A 14733-nucleotide genomic window follows, 5' to 3' on the forward strand; every position below is an offset into this window, starting at 1 on the left:
AGGTCTTTAATCTGATTTTTTTAATGGTGTAAGATGGTGGTATAGTTTCATTATCATGCATGTAGTCCAATTTTTCCAGTGCCATTTATTGGAGAGACTGTCTTTCCCCCATTGTATATTCTTGCCTCCTGTGTCAAATAGTAATTGACCATATAAGTGTGGGTTTATTTCTGGGCTTTCTATTCTGTTCCATTGGTCTTTATGTCTGTTTTTGTGCCAGTGCCGTATTGTTTTGATACAGTAACTTTGTAGTAGCTTTGCTTTTTATTTTGATATACAGTAGCTTTGAATTGTGGAGTATGATACCCTTAGTTTTGTTCTTTCTCAAGATTGCTTTGGCTATTTGAGATCTTTTGTGGTTCCATATAAATTTTAGCATTATTTGCTGTAGCTTTCTCAAAAATGCCATTGGTATTTCGATAGGAATTACACTGACTTGTAGATTGCTTGGGTAATATGTCCATTTTTAACAGTATTCTTCCTATCCACAAGCATGGAGTAACTTCCCATTTGTATGTGGCATCTTCAGTTTCTTTCATCAGTGTCAGTGTTCAGAGTACAGGTCTCTTACTCCTTGCTTAGATTTATTCCTAGGTTTTTTGGAGTTTTTTTTTTTTTATACATTTGTAAATGGAATTGTTTTCTTAATTTGTCTTTCTGCTAGTTCATTATTTGTATATACAAATGCAATACATTTGTGTATATTGATTTTTGTATCCTGTACTTAATTCGTTTATTTCTAATAGTTTTTTGGTGGCGTCTTTAGGGTTTTCTATAGTATGTTCATATGTGAAAGTGACAATTTTATTTCTTACTAATTTAGATGCCCTTTTTTTCTTGTCTGAAAATTTTACTGTTTTTTTTTTTTTTGGTGAGAATATTTTAAAACAGCTTTATTGAGATACAGTTCATATACCATATATTAAAAGAGTACACTTAAGTGGTTTTTAGGAAATCCACAGATAAGTGTAACCATTATCATAATCTTAGAACATTTTCATCACCTCAGAATGAAACCTCATACCCTTTAGCTATCACCCTCCCCCTTATAAATTTTATTACTTTCAAATAGTATCTTATATTTATCCTATTATATGATGGCGATTTTTTGGTTTAGAATTTAGAAAAAGAAAGTACATTTGTCTACCTTTATCTGTGGTTTTGCTTTCTGCAGTGTCAGTTACCCATGGTCTGGAAGCAGTTGATCCTTCTTTTGATGTATTGTTAGAATGTCATTAGTAGCCAGCCTAACACTACATAACAATTCCCACATCATTCACCTCACTTCATCTCATCATATAGCCATTTTGTCATCTCACATTGTCACAAGAGGGGTGAGGAAATATTTTAAGAGAAAGGTCATATTCACATAACTTTTTTGCAGTATAATTGTTCTATCTTTTTATTATTGTTATTGTTAATCTCTTACTGTCCCTAATATAAATTAAACATTTTTGTGTGGAAAAAACATGCTATTCATAGTGCTAGGTCCTGTCTGTGGTTTCAGGAGTCCACTGGAGATCTTGGAACATATCTCCTGTGGATAAGAAGGGGACTGCTGTATGGGTTAGGATTAAAAGTGTAGTCTCTGGAATCTGACTGGGTTAAAATCCCAGCTCTACTATGTATTAACTTTGTGACCTTGGGCAGGTTACTTCCTACTCTGATGCCTCTAGTTTTCTTACCTGTAATAGAATTAGTAGAGTTGCCTGCTCTGTACGTTTGTTTTAAGGCTTAAGCAAGGTAACAAGCGTATAGAACTTAACACAGTCATGGGCACATAGAAAATGTTCAATAAATGGAGCTCAATAAATAAATCTTTGTTGTGGATTTTGTTCTTAAATCAACTAACAAGTATTTGGTGCTATTAGGCATTGTTGCTAAGTACTAAATGGTTTCCATCAGTGAGTCAGAATGTTTTTTGTACCTGGCAACCTTACACATTTTATATTATCCTTCATATAAAAATTCTAGTTACTCTCTGAGAATACAGTTGAGTGATTATTAATAGAGAACTAATACTAAGTTATTTATATTTGCCTGGTATTGTTCTAAGTGTTACACCTATATTAACTCCACTGATACATGAAATTATGGTCCCTATTTTGCAGACTGGGTACAGAGGAAGTTAAGCAGCTTGATCAAAGGTTAGTAGCAGAGCCAGGATTCTAACCTTGGTACTCAGTGAGGCTACAGAGCCTGTACTCTTAACCGTGTGTTCTTCTCTTTATCTTCTGGTTCCTGTTGTTTTAGGAACCATTGAGGGGTTCTGTATGCAGAAAGACTGGAGTTTTTAATGCCTGATTGAAGGAGAACGAAAACGAGTATTGATACCTATTATGGGCATGGGCATCAGGGTGTCATGTGTTTATTATCTGGGTCAGGCCATACATTGATAATCCTGCTTCTCACCACTCCAGAATCTGGGTCCCAGGTGGGACAATGACCAGGCACAAGGCACCCTCCCTGGGCCCCTGGCCCTCCTGGTAGAATGCCCCTTTGAACTTGCACCACTCACTCCTTGCAAATTCTGCCAATCTTTGGAAGGGCACTTTAAGTTCAGCCCACAGGGATCTCTCACCTATGAAGCAATAGTTTTTGTACTTCTCAGTTAATCATCATGTGTGTTGGTATGACATTTATGACTGTATTGTCATCTAGTACTATTATTTAACCTTTATTTATTACATGACCTCTGAAGTTGATTAAAAAATGTCTGCTAACAGGACATGATCTTAAATGTTTTAAAATTTACTATAGCGCCGTGGGAAGTTATCAAGTGATCTTTTCTTACCCCTTCTCTTTCAGTCTCACTTGCCTGTTGATAATAGAGCTATTCTCTAAAATTCAGACACATCTAGTAGCCTCACAAATTTAGCCCCAAAAGTATGAGATATGTTTTGCAAGAAGGTGGGTAGTCCATAGTCAGACTGTTGGATTATGTGCATTGTATTGGGATAGTTGATTTTAATAGTTTTGTCTGAAATTCTTCAAAACCTATTATTGCTGCTTTTTGATATTTTACTTGATTGCCCTGGTTGTTGCTCATTCTGCTTACAAGCCCCTCCCTTAGGCATGTGATACACTGATTTAAAAGACAGTGCTGTTCAGTAATTAACTACTGGCTTCTCATTACATAGAGATGAGAACTTAAATGCAGGCTTCCCAGCTAAAGCTTTCTTTCCTATGTGTTTACCTACCTAGTGACATGTAGCAACACTGTCCCACACCTGGCTTTAGAGGAAATATCTGTGGTCCATCTCCCTTTGCTGTTGGAGGTGATTAGTTTTCATATTCCTGTACAAATGATAGATTTTATATGGGTACTGTTAATTGAAAATTTTTTTTTCTGTAATTTCTAGGATGTCTCATTGATGCACATATTTGGATGAATGACAATTAGATATTTAATGAAGGTAGTTTTAAGTTTTAGTAAATAATAATTAAGCCAACTCTTACACAACAGGTTAATTGGCTTTAATTCTGACATAACCAGTACATCTGGAGGTGGTAGGTGGTTATCCATTTTTATGAAGTATAATTAATTTTTTAGGAAACTACCCATGTTTTAAAGGAATTTGTTCCATCTTTACTACCTTGCCTTAGCAATCCTGAAAATTTTGGGTATGCATCATTAGGAAATAGATCTATCTGTTCTCAGAAATTTTAAGACATTCTTTTATATGCTAAATAGGAGATTTAAAAATATTATGTCCAGCAGTGACTGTAATGGGGTATGCGGGGGGACTTGATAATAGGGGGAGTCTAGTAACCATAATGTTGTTCAAGTAATTGTACATTAATGATATCAATAAAAATGAAAAAATGAAAAAAATTATGTCCAAATGTGTCAGAATGGTGATTTTGGCAGTATCAAATAAAATCTTTGCAAATTATATATAGTATAGTTGCCTTGCCACAAACAATTTTATTACAAACCCCAAAGCTCTCTGACTGATTATGAGACTGTTTCTGAAGCACAGCTGTAATCTTTGAGCCATTAAGCAAAATGTAATTTTTCATCCTGTTGAACAACTTAAAATTTACAGTTTCTAGGAAAAAAGTTTTAAAGTTTGCTGGTGGAGGAAAGATCCTTGGGACTTTCTTATAGGCCTGCCAAAATACTTGATTTTAATAACCTCTGTCATACTGACATTGCTTACTAAAACCTGTGTGTAAAGTTGTAACTCATAACTGAAAATGTTTTTTTACTTTTAAAGTTTTTTTAAACTTTTTTAAAGTTTATGAAAACTTCAATTGGTATAAAATTTGAACAGATAGTAAACAGTCCATTTTCAGCTCTGTTCACCAGTTCACTTGATAATAGCATCTGCTTTCTCTTTCTATGTTTATAAAAACACACTTTTTTTCTGAGCCATTTGAAAGTAAGCTGTAAACATCTCAATATTTTACTGCTAGGTATTTTAGCAAGTGTATCCTAAGAACAAGGTTCTTAGGTTTTCCTTAAGGAGTTACATTATTTTATCTAAGATATTTAGTATTAATACAATGTTATATCATATATTTATATTTATAAGGATATCATATACATATATCCTTGTTTACATTTCTTCCTGTTTTCCAACCTTCAAAAGGATTCTTTATTGCTCTTTTGTTTTTTGATCCAGTCAAAGAATATGTATTTCATTTAGTTGTCATATTTCTTTAGTGTCCTTTAATTCAGAATAATCCACTATTTCCATCCTCCCATCCACCCCACCCCATCATCCTCCCCATGGTCTTTTATGAAATCTCATGTCGTTTTTTTTTTTTTTAACTAGAATACCCCACAATTTGCTGTTCGTATTTTGCATTTCATGACTGAAGTTAAAGTTTTTTTGGAATGAGTACCATATAGATAGCGTTGTGTATTTTCCATTGCATTATATCAGGAGACGAAGTAAATTTTTTTCCTTGATTTCTTTCCTTTTATACTAGCTTAATATATACTTGTTTTGATTTATTGCTGCTAAGGATTTGTGATACTGTGTCCTTAAATTTCAGAATACAATTTTGTAGTGCTTTGCTCTTAACTTAAAAAAAATTAAGTTATGAGAGATTCCAAAAATAAAGGAAGTGGTGTAACAGACATCTGTGTACCTAATATCCCAATTAAAAAAATACTAACATTTAACCGTATTTGCTTTAGATTAAAATTAAATTTTTATTCTAACATCTATCCTATGTACAAGGGTATATATAATATAGATGTACATTTTACAGAGTGATAATATTAACTGAATATATCTGTCCCAATGTCCTATCTCAAGAAATGTAATGGCATTTTTGAAACTTTATTAGACTCAGAACAGTGACTTCTCCATCCCTGGAAGAAACCATCATTCTAAATTTGATATTATTCTATTACTTTTCCTTAAGTTTTCCCACCTTTTTTTTTTAGTGTTTCCTATTTGTGAACTTCATATGAATGGCATCACAAGTTATATATCTATTCTTTTTGGACTGTTGTTCAACACTATCATTTTGAGATTTTGCTCATGTTGACATACTTATCTGAGTACATTAATTTTCACTACTAAGTGGTAATACCATTATATGAATATACTGTAATTTATTCATTTTACTGTTGTACACTTGGTTTCCTCTAGTTTTTGCTGTTAAAGTGCTCCTCTAAATATTCTTGTACATGCTTTCTGGTAGACATACAGAAGGTTCTCTGGGTTATATGCTTAGAGCTAGAATTTTTGAGTGTTTGGGTATGTACATTATTAACTTTGTGAGGTAATGGCAAAAAGTCTCTTGTAAACAGTTGTACATTAAGCCCAGTAAGGAATTCAAGAGGAACAGATTTGTGAGAGGATGAACAAGATAGTTTTGTATTTTTTGAATTCTAGCATCTTGTTAGAAGTGTTTAGTAGGCATTTGAGATGTGTTTATAGTTTTTAGCTGCACCCACCTTTGTTTTTTCCTGGGTTGACTCATTGAGGTGTCCCATCTTTCTCTTCTCCTTGGAGTGGTCTTTTAAAAAAAATTATTATAATATCACTGCATAGAAATTACTTGATCATAATAGAAGATATGTTCCGTTTTTATACCCTCAGCCTCAGGCTATCATATGCAGCCTTTTTATTTCTATTGACCCTGAAACACAAAGCTGTATTAAACTAGTTTTCTGCTTTCCAAGGATGATGTAAATGAAAAGTGGGGAGAGATTGCTATAATTATATTAGCAAACTTCTAGGTAGCTGTAAGCAAGGGGAAGAAAACCTAACAACAAAAACTGGGTGGGATGCAAGCTAAAAAAAACAAACAAGTAATTAAATCAATAAACACAACACTCTTCTGGGACCATTTAATAGTCCTGAGCAAACTACTACATATTAATTTAAGTCCCTGATGATTTTGCTAATTGTGGCATAACTCTTAATTGGTGTTCGTAATGTTACTTCTCAATAATCGTTATACTCCATTTGGGAAGGTGCAACAACGCCCATTTAGAATTGGTGAACCTATAGCAATCTAAAATCAATACCTTATGATTCCTGACAGCAGAAATTTTACTGTTTATATGTAGAGAAACTCTCCAGAAGAACTTGCTCCATGGTGCTATCATTTATCAACTAATAAAACAAATGATCTATTGATAATGTCTCAGAATTCTACGGGAAAAAAATGAGTGATACATATTTCTCTAACTGACTGGATTGAATGTACTTGGAAAGGGAAAGATGTATCAAGTAATCTGAATTACTTTGAATATTATGCAATTATAGAGAAAAGTTAAAAAGAGGATATAGAAGTGGTTTTCATGCTTTGTTCTTAACAAGAATAAAATAAAAAGAACATACAGGTAGATGGTTATTTGGGGGCCATTCTGCTGCAGGTGTCTGCATCACACTTGCTGAGTTTGCTACCCAGAACAGATTGACACTCACTTAGGAGTAGCCACTGCTTCCCAGAGCCGAGGGTGAGGCCTACAGAGGGGACTGAAGACTCTGAATTTAGCGTAGGAACTGCTGGATTATTTAGACATCTGTTATTGGGACTCCTCATTCCTGTAGGATTCTAAATCCACTGCAGAATTGCAGTTTCCTAGCTGATTTGAAAAATCTAATTTAAAGCAAAGGTAAAAACAACATTTTTAGGAGGTAGATTTTAAATTTCAAAATTTTGATAGATTTGTAGGAAATGACAAAAATAGTAAGGAGAGATCCCTTGTACCCTTCACCTTTCGGTGGTTACTTCATATTACATGTAGTATATTAGGAAGCCAGAAATTTACATTGGTGCACTTTGTACCTATAGGTCTACCACTCAAACATTCGTGTACGCTCATGTAACTATCACAGCATCAAGACAAATTTCCATCATAACGAAGATCTCCCTTGCATTCATGGCCATCTCTATGATTTTGTCATTTTGAGAGTGTTTAGTAAATGGAGTAATATAGCAATTTTTTTTCACTCATATGGGATCCATTCAGGTTGTGTGAATTTATAGTTCATTCCTTTTTATTGCTGAGTAGGATTCCATTGTATGGATGTACCATGGTTTAACTGTTCACCTTTTGAAGGACATTTTGAAATTTTTTCCAGTTTTCAGCTATTAAAAATAAAGCTACTGTGAACATTCATTTTCATATATTTGGGGTAGGTCCCAGGAGTGCATTTGGTTACATGTAAGTGTATATTTCATTTTTAAAGAAACTTCCAGGCCATTTTCCACAGTGAGTGTGCCAATTTTACATTCTCACCAGCAATATGTGAGAGATCCATTTCCTTCACATTCTTGTCAGCACTTGCTGACAAGTGATATGTCAACCTAGTCTTAATTTACATTTGTCTGATGGCTAGTGTTGACCATATCTTTTCATGTGCTTATTTGTCATCCAAATATCTTCTTCAGTGAAATACCTCTTCATATTCTTGCCCATTTCATAGCTGATTTTTTTTAAATATTTTGAGTTTTGAGATTTTTTTCGTATAGTCTGATTCCTGTGTCCCATATGTGGTTTGTGGGTATATTTTCCCAGTCTGCACCTTGTTTTTTTAATCTTTGTAAGAGTCATTTGTAGAGGAAACACATTCAATTTTGATGAAATCCTATTTTTCCAGTTTTTTTCTTTCATGGATCATCCTTTTGGTGTCTTTCTCCATTATCACTCTCCATCACCAGTTCCAGACAATGATTAATTTATTTTCTGTCTGAAGAATTGCATATTCTGGATATTTCATATAAATGGAATGAAACAAGTATGTGACTTTTTGTGTCTGGCTGCTTTTATTTTCAATGTTCATCCATGTTATGTTGGAATTGGTTCTTTGTATGGCTCCATTTATCCTTATGACTGAGTAATAGTCCATCAGATGGATCTACCACCTTTTACATATCCATTCATCAGTTGATGGACATTTAAGTTGTTTCTACTTTTTTGCCTGCACTCAGAACAGGTGGCACATACCCTTTACACTCCTCACCTTCCTCACACATGTGCATTCATGCAAACACATGCACTCCTGTTTGTGTGTATAGTATTTTTTGTTTTTAATAATGGAGAGTGGCTTATTTTACAATTTTTTAAATTTAAGGGTATTTTGAATATCTGTGTCAGTACAAATAGGTAAGATGCATCTCATTCTTTTTAATGACTATGTATTCAGTGTGGCTATTTAATTGATTCCACACTGATAAACATTCAGGTGACACTGGGTAGACTTCCTGTTTTTCTTCCATATGTAACATTGACAATAACCATCCTTTTACAGGTGTCTTTGTGGTGCAGAGCTCATTTTACCTACTTTTTGGTATTTCTCTTCCTTGCCATTCTTCATCAGTCATTTATTTAAAAAAAAATAAGTTTCCCTCCAGTGCTCTGGTCACTGGAATATGCTTAAAACACTAGGGACACAAGCATTACTAAAATGCTATTGCTAGCCAAGAATTGGAAGCAACCTAAGTGCCATCAGTAGATGAATGGATAAAGAAGATGTGGTACATATACACAATGGAATATTATTCAGCCCTAAGAAGAAAACAAATCCTACCATTTGCAACAATATGGATGGAGTTAGAGGGTATTTGCTCAGGGAAATAAGCCAGGCAGTAAAAGACAAGTACCAAATGATTTCACTCATCTGTGGAGTACAAGAACAAAGCAAAACTGAAGGAACAAAACAGCAGCAGACTCACAGAACCCAAAATTGGACTAACAGTTAACAAAGAGATAGGGACTGGGGAGGATGGGTGGCAAGGGAGGGATAAGGGAGTGGAGAAAGAAAGGGGGCATTATGATTAGCATGTATAATGAGAGGGGGGCACAGGGAGGGCTGTACAACACAGAGAAGACAAGTAGTGACCCCATAGCATCTTACTATGCTGATGGACAGAGACTAATGGGGTATGTGGGGAGGACTTGGTGATGGGGGGAGTCTAGTAAACATAATGTTCCTCGTGTAATTGTAGATCAATGATACCAATAAATAAGTAAGTAAGTAAATAAAAAATGCTATTTCTGTACTTAGGGTGGTTATCTTAATAAAGAAGATATATCTAAATAGATAATCATAATTCAGTGTAAGTGCTACAAGGTGTTATTACCAACCTCCTGTGGAACAAGTAGTTACATAGGGAGTGGGAAGGGCTCAACAAAAGAAGGAGGTATTTGAGATGGATATATGTGAGGACAAATGGAAGTTTACTTGGCTAAGGATAAAAATAAGAATAATTTGATTTGAATTAGAATAGCAAGTTTTATGAAAAGTAAAACCATTAAAGAGCCTGACATATTTAGGGAATAGCAAATAGTTTAGTTTAGCCAGTAGGAGGCTTTTTAGCAGAGATTATAACAGAAGATAAAGCAGGTTAAATAGATTGAAAGCAGATTATACCTGTCTCTGAATGCCCTCCTAAAGAATTTGGACTTCATTTTGTACATAATTGGAAATCATTGAAGAACTTTAAGGTCTACTTGTGATTTTTAATTTTTAGTAAATTTTTGGAGTTGTACCGTGAATATTTCAGAATGTTGCCATCATTTCCCCAAATTTCCCACTTCCACCCCTTGTTCTAGGCAACCACTTTTTTGCTTTCTATCTAATTTGCCTTTTTTGAGCATCTTGTGTACACAGAACCATACAGTATTACAGTATTAAGAAATTTCCAAACTGTTTTCCAAAGTGGCTGCATCATTTTACAGCAATGTGTGAGACTTCTAGTTTTTCTATGTCTTACTTTACCAACACTTGTTATTGTCTGTCATCTTAATTATGGTCATTCTAGTAGGTATGTAGTGGTATTGAATTATAGTTCTAATTTGTATTTTCCTAATGACTTACGGTGTTTATAATCTTTTCATGAGGCATGGTTGTATTTTAGAAATAGAGTGGAAAATATAAGAATGGTGGGAGGGTACATGAAAGATAAAACCCAGCACTGTATATGTATGGAGATGAGACAGATTTGAAAGATACATCAAAGTTAGAATGGGCTCCATTTTGTATCTGCAAAATACAAATGTAAGGGGCGTTGCAAAAAAAAGATAAATTTAGGGTGTCATCATTTATGTAGATAACAGTTGAATTCATGGAAATAAATGGTGTGTCTAAATTGGTATATCTGCTGGGTTTCTTTTGGTAATTGAAAACTGCCTAAAAAATAAAAAGATTTATATAATATAGTACAAATATCGACGTTAGTAAGTGGTTCCAGGATTTATTCATTCAGTCATATAACATCACCAAGGACTCAGGTTCTTTCCCTGTTTTAATGCTGCCATTTGGGTTGTCCTTTCAGGCTGTCTCTTTCCTTATGACCGTCCTAAGGTTGCTGCCATAGTTCTGCTTGATAAATTCAAAGCCAGTGTTGCTTGAAAAAAAAAGGGGGAGTTTTCACCTAGGTGTCTTCTTTTCATCAGCCAGGAAAACCTTTCTAAAAGCTCCACAGCAAATTTAGTCTCTTGTCTTATTGGCCAGAATTACATCAGGTGCCTATTACTGAACCACTTCTTAGCAAGGAGAATGGAAATTGCTTCAGTCAGCTTAGACCACAGCTTTCTAACCCTGTGTTGAGCATCTCTTTCTTGTGTCTCTTTTGGAAGAAGTTTTTTCATCTTGCATTTTGGTTCTGTGCTGTAGTTCACGTAGGTATGGTGTTTTAGATAGCTCAGTTGTTGCTATTCAGTACTTCAGATCAACAAGTATTTGTTGAAATCCTTCCCTGTGCCACAACTATGATAGATTCTAGGATATAGCAATGAATAAGAAACTTACAGTTTGGTATAGAAATAAGCTTAAGTAGAAGAGTGTTGATAGAATTGTGCACTACACATTTGTATTATAGAATTAATACTGCTGCTTCTATCTGTGGTTTTATGAGAAAAGCCATCATGAGTTTCAAAATCAAGATTATATTCACTTTATAAACAAACTGTTGGAACATCTAGAACACTACCCATTCATAAGTTGACCTCCCTTTCTGTGCTATGTGGTTTAAATACTTTATTTTAGAAGTGCATGGTAAACTAACCTAAATTATACTGTTCATTTGAGTTACATACAACTAAAACTGTGTTATGTTTTTCTGAAGCATACTGTTTGAATTTTCCAGATAATATACTGAAGGTTTTAACAGTAGTAATACCTTTAGTTTAAAGGGCTCAACTGAAATGTTTTATAAAATATTGATTATTTTGTAATTTGGTTCTGATTTTTTGAAAATGGTATAGAAAGCAGCTATAATGTTTACAGTAGTATTTGTACAGTATGTAGGGGGCTTTTTGTGGATTCTAAGAGAAGAGAAAGGAAGATGAAGGGGGGATCTGGTGTGGTGGAAGGAAAAAATGTGTCATTAATATTGATGACCTTGTGAATACTAAAATCCACTCTGACATTTGGAACAAACTCAAAAGTAATTTTAAATTTTGTCTTAGCTGAATCTATGTATTTATCAAGAGCATATTTATACTGTTCTTACTTATAAAGCAAATCTTACTAATTAATATAGGATGTTAGTGGATGATGTTCTAACACCTCAGAGTCAAAGATAATATCCACAATCAGTGGTTTGTCATTGATGGTTTCTGTATGATTAGTGATGTTTAAAGTATTCAGTTGTCTGAAGGGTTAACCACTTTAATAATTCTGAAAACCAGGGGAGATGTGTTCATTTTAATGGCCAGAAAAGATACTTTGTAAAGGCAGTGTGTGATTAAAAGGAACTTTTCACATTTGTTTGCAACTACTAACTTTGAGGAAATTCTAATGTTAACTCTGAATTAGAAAATGTTAGAATGTATCTAGAAAGGTTTGACTTTAATTTATTTTGAGTCATTAAGAAGTTTGATGTGTTTTTAAAAGAATTACCTTTTGCTTAATGTGTTTTCTAGACTGAACACACTTGAAAATTTCAGACACACAATCTTTAGTGAAAATATTATTGTTTTACCTGTTTAGTGTTCAGTTTTGACTGGATCTGTTGTGGTTGTTAAACATAAGTTCATAGTGCTAAAGCTTGTAAAAGTGATTAAAAAGTTTTTGGGAACATTTTGCCTATGTAAGTCCTGTTATGTGCATGTACGTATTTATAGATCTCTGCTTATAGGGCTGTAGCACTATATTGCAGAGGTTAGGAAAAGCTTTACTTTATTCACACAATTTCTAGTATGTAAAAAGTGATTTGCAGACCTGTACTATGAAGCTCACCCTATCCTTTGATTGTCTTTATTTACCACTTCGTGTAATGAGGTCAAATCTTACTTGGTTTTCCTTAGCTATTGTTAAATTTAACCTTTAGAAAAGATTTTCTATAGGTAATGTTGTATCATGTATTTGTGCATATGAGGTATGGAGGGGAGGATATATGATTCTGGGTCCTGGACTTTGAAGATGGTATATTTAAGATTGTTTTCATTATTCTCCTTTTCTATTAACTTTAGGTTAAGCCTAAATCTTGAAACTTTAAAAAATTTGACCCATTGGAAATATCTGGTAGAATTAGAATCAGGCCACATTTTTAAAAACACTAATTTTGATGGACTATTGTAACCTTTGTGAGAATAGGTTAATCTGAGCTTCATTTAATATAATGATAGCCTCCAGTCTCTTCCACACACACCCTTAGGGAAGAATGGAGTTGGCAAGAATGGCTTTGGAGCAAACCCTTTATGCCATTTCTAAAATGGGAACACAGTGCATTTGTTTATATTTTTTTGATTAACATAAGGAAAATTTTTTTAAGACTATAAACGTCTCAGAAAAAATCTAAACACCAAGTCTCCATTCCTTCCCTCCTTCATTTCTCTGAATAATGGTCTGAGAGTTTTACAGTAATGTGAATACTCTGAGAAATGTTAGGGACCTGGTTAGTTTTAAGAAACTAGTGCACTGAGAAGACTGTTAAAGGCTCCTAAATGCACACAAAGCATTAGTGATTGCTTTCAGGGTCAGTCTGTTTTTAGTTGGACCGTGAAAGATTTAGCATGGTCCTATAGCAGCCTGTCTGCTGAGTGGAGACTTGTCTTTAAGAAAGGCTGCTAACTGATACTCTAGGCCGTTTCGGGTTGCCCCAGCTTACATGAATTTAGTCATTATTGCCAAGACTACTAAACCTCAGTGTGACACAAATGATACTTCTAAATGGACTTGAAGACAAAGGCATTTTTACCTTGTAGTGGATCATAGGTAATGTTCATACAGCTTAAGTTTTTTCTTTTTTAAATATGAAACAGAATTCTTTGCTATTTGAAGTCTCAGTTAAAAGATACATCCAATGAAATTTTTAAAGCTCTCATAGTACACACCGCACCTATCTTTAAACAAATTAAAAATTTTAATGATTTCCATTATTTAAATTTATAAACGTTTTCAGAGTAGGATGTTACTAATGGCAATAGTAACATAGTTGAAACCTATCTCATGGACTTAGAACAAGTAGTGCAATTAATTCTTGACTCTCACCATTCCTAATATTGTAGATAGACATTAGACTGCAATTAAAACTGCTTACTGAGACTTTGTGATTAAAACGTGAAAATAGGGGTACTAGCTGGTGGTTAAATATATTTTTGCCTAAGTAGGAATCTGAATATTATAGGATTAAGAATTTTAGTGCTGCTTCTCGCTGTTTCTGTTTTTTCAATTTGAGATGTGATTTTTTTTTCCCAAAAGTACGCTAATACAGAAATTTTACATGTGAGTAATTTTTTCCAGAGAGCTATTACCTTCGTAAAGTTGAAAGTACTCAAAAAGGAAAACTTGGGGCAGAGTTTGGGAAAATGGTGAGGTGATAGGTTTCTAAAGTACTGTAGAACCTTTCTACATTGAAAATGTATAGTTTTACACATGCTAAATTTTTAGTACTGCTTCTGCATGTGTTATTCAGACAGAAAGTTCTTACAGTTTAAAATATTTTTTTTCCACACAGATTTATGAAAATATGCATCAGTTTAATACTGTCTTGGAATTCATGAGATGGAAGCATAGGTCAAAGTTGTTTGGAGAAAATTGGAAGCACAGTTTTATCTAGTCACATCTTTGAGGTAAGGAAAAGACTTCTAAGAAAATAATTGGTATACTGTTTCTTATTGTAAGAAATATGTTATTTTTTAACAATTGAAAATAGTCCTGTATCTTTGTTGCAACTTTATTTTAGATTCTTTAGTTTCTTTAATCACCTTCCTTATTAGTTAATAAGTAATTCTAATATATTGTCATCTCCTTAGAAATGTTGAACCTCTTCAGGAGTAAAAGGTATTTATTGCTAGTATCATTTTCTTTA

The 14733-nt window shown here is 33.8% G+C and overlaps 1 protein-coding gene across 3 annotated transcripts in view; it reads left to right on the forward strand.

Moving 5' to 3' along the window:
* The window catches only part of BMPR1A (bone morphogenetic protein receptor type 1A), a 178780-nt gene that overhangs the window by 92334 nt on the left and 71713 nt on the right, over window positions 1–14733 (forward strand). For 2 of the 3 annotated variants that reach the window (XM_073241124.1, XM_073241125.1), the window contains exon 2: window positions 14380–14494. The exons of the other annotated variant lie outside the window; for it this stretch is intronic. The gene's annotated coding sequence lies outside the window, so the exon portion shown is untranslated. The remainder of the gene's footprint in view (window positions 1–14379; window positions 14495–14733) is intronic. 3 annotated transcript variants of the gene reach the window in all.

This window comes from Manis javanica, chromosome 7 (genome assembly GCF_040802235.1).
Source record: "Manis javanica isolate MJ-LG chromosome 7, MJ_LKY, whole genome shotgun sequence".
In the NCBI taxonomy this organism is placed as follows: Eukaryota; Metazoa; Chordata; class Mammalia; order Pholidota; family Manidae; genus Manis; species Manis javanica.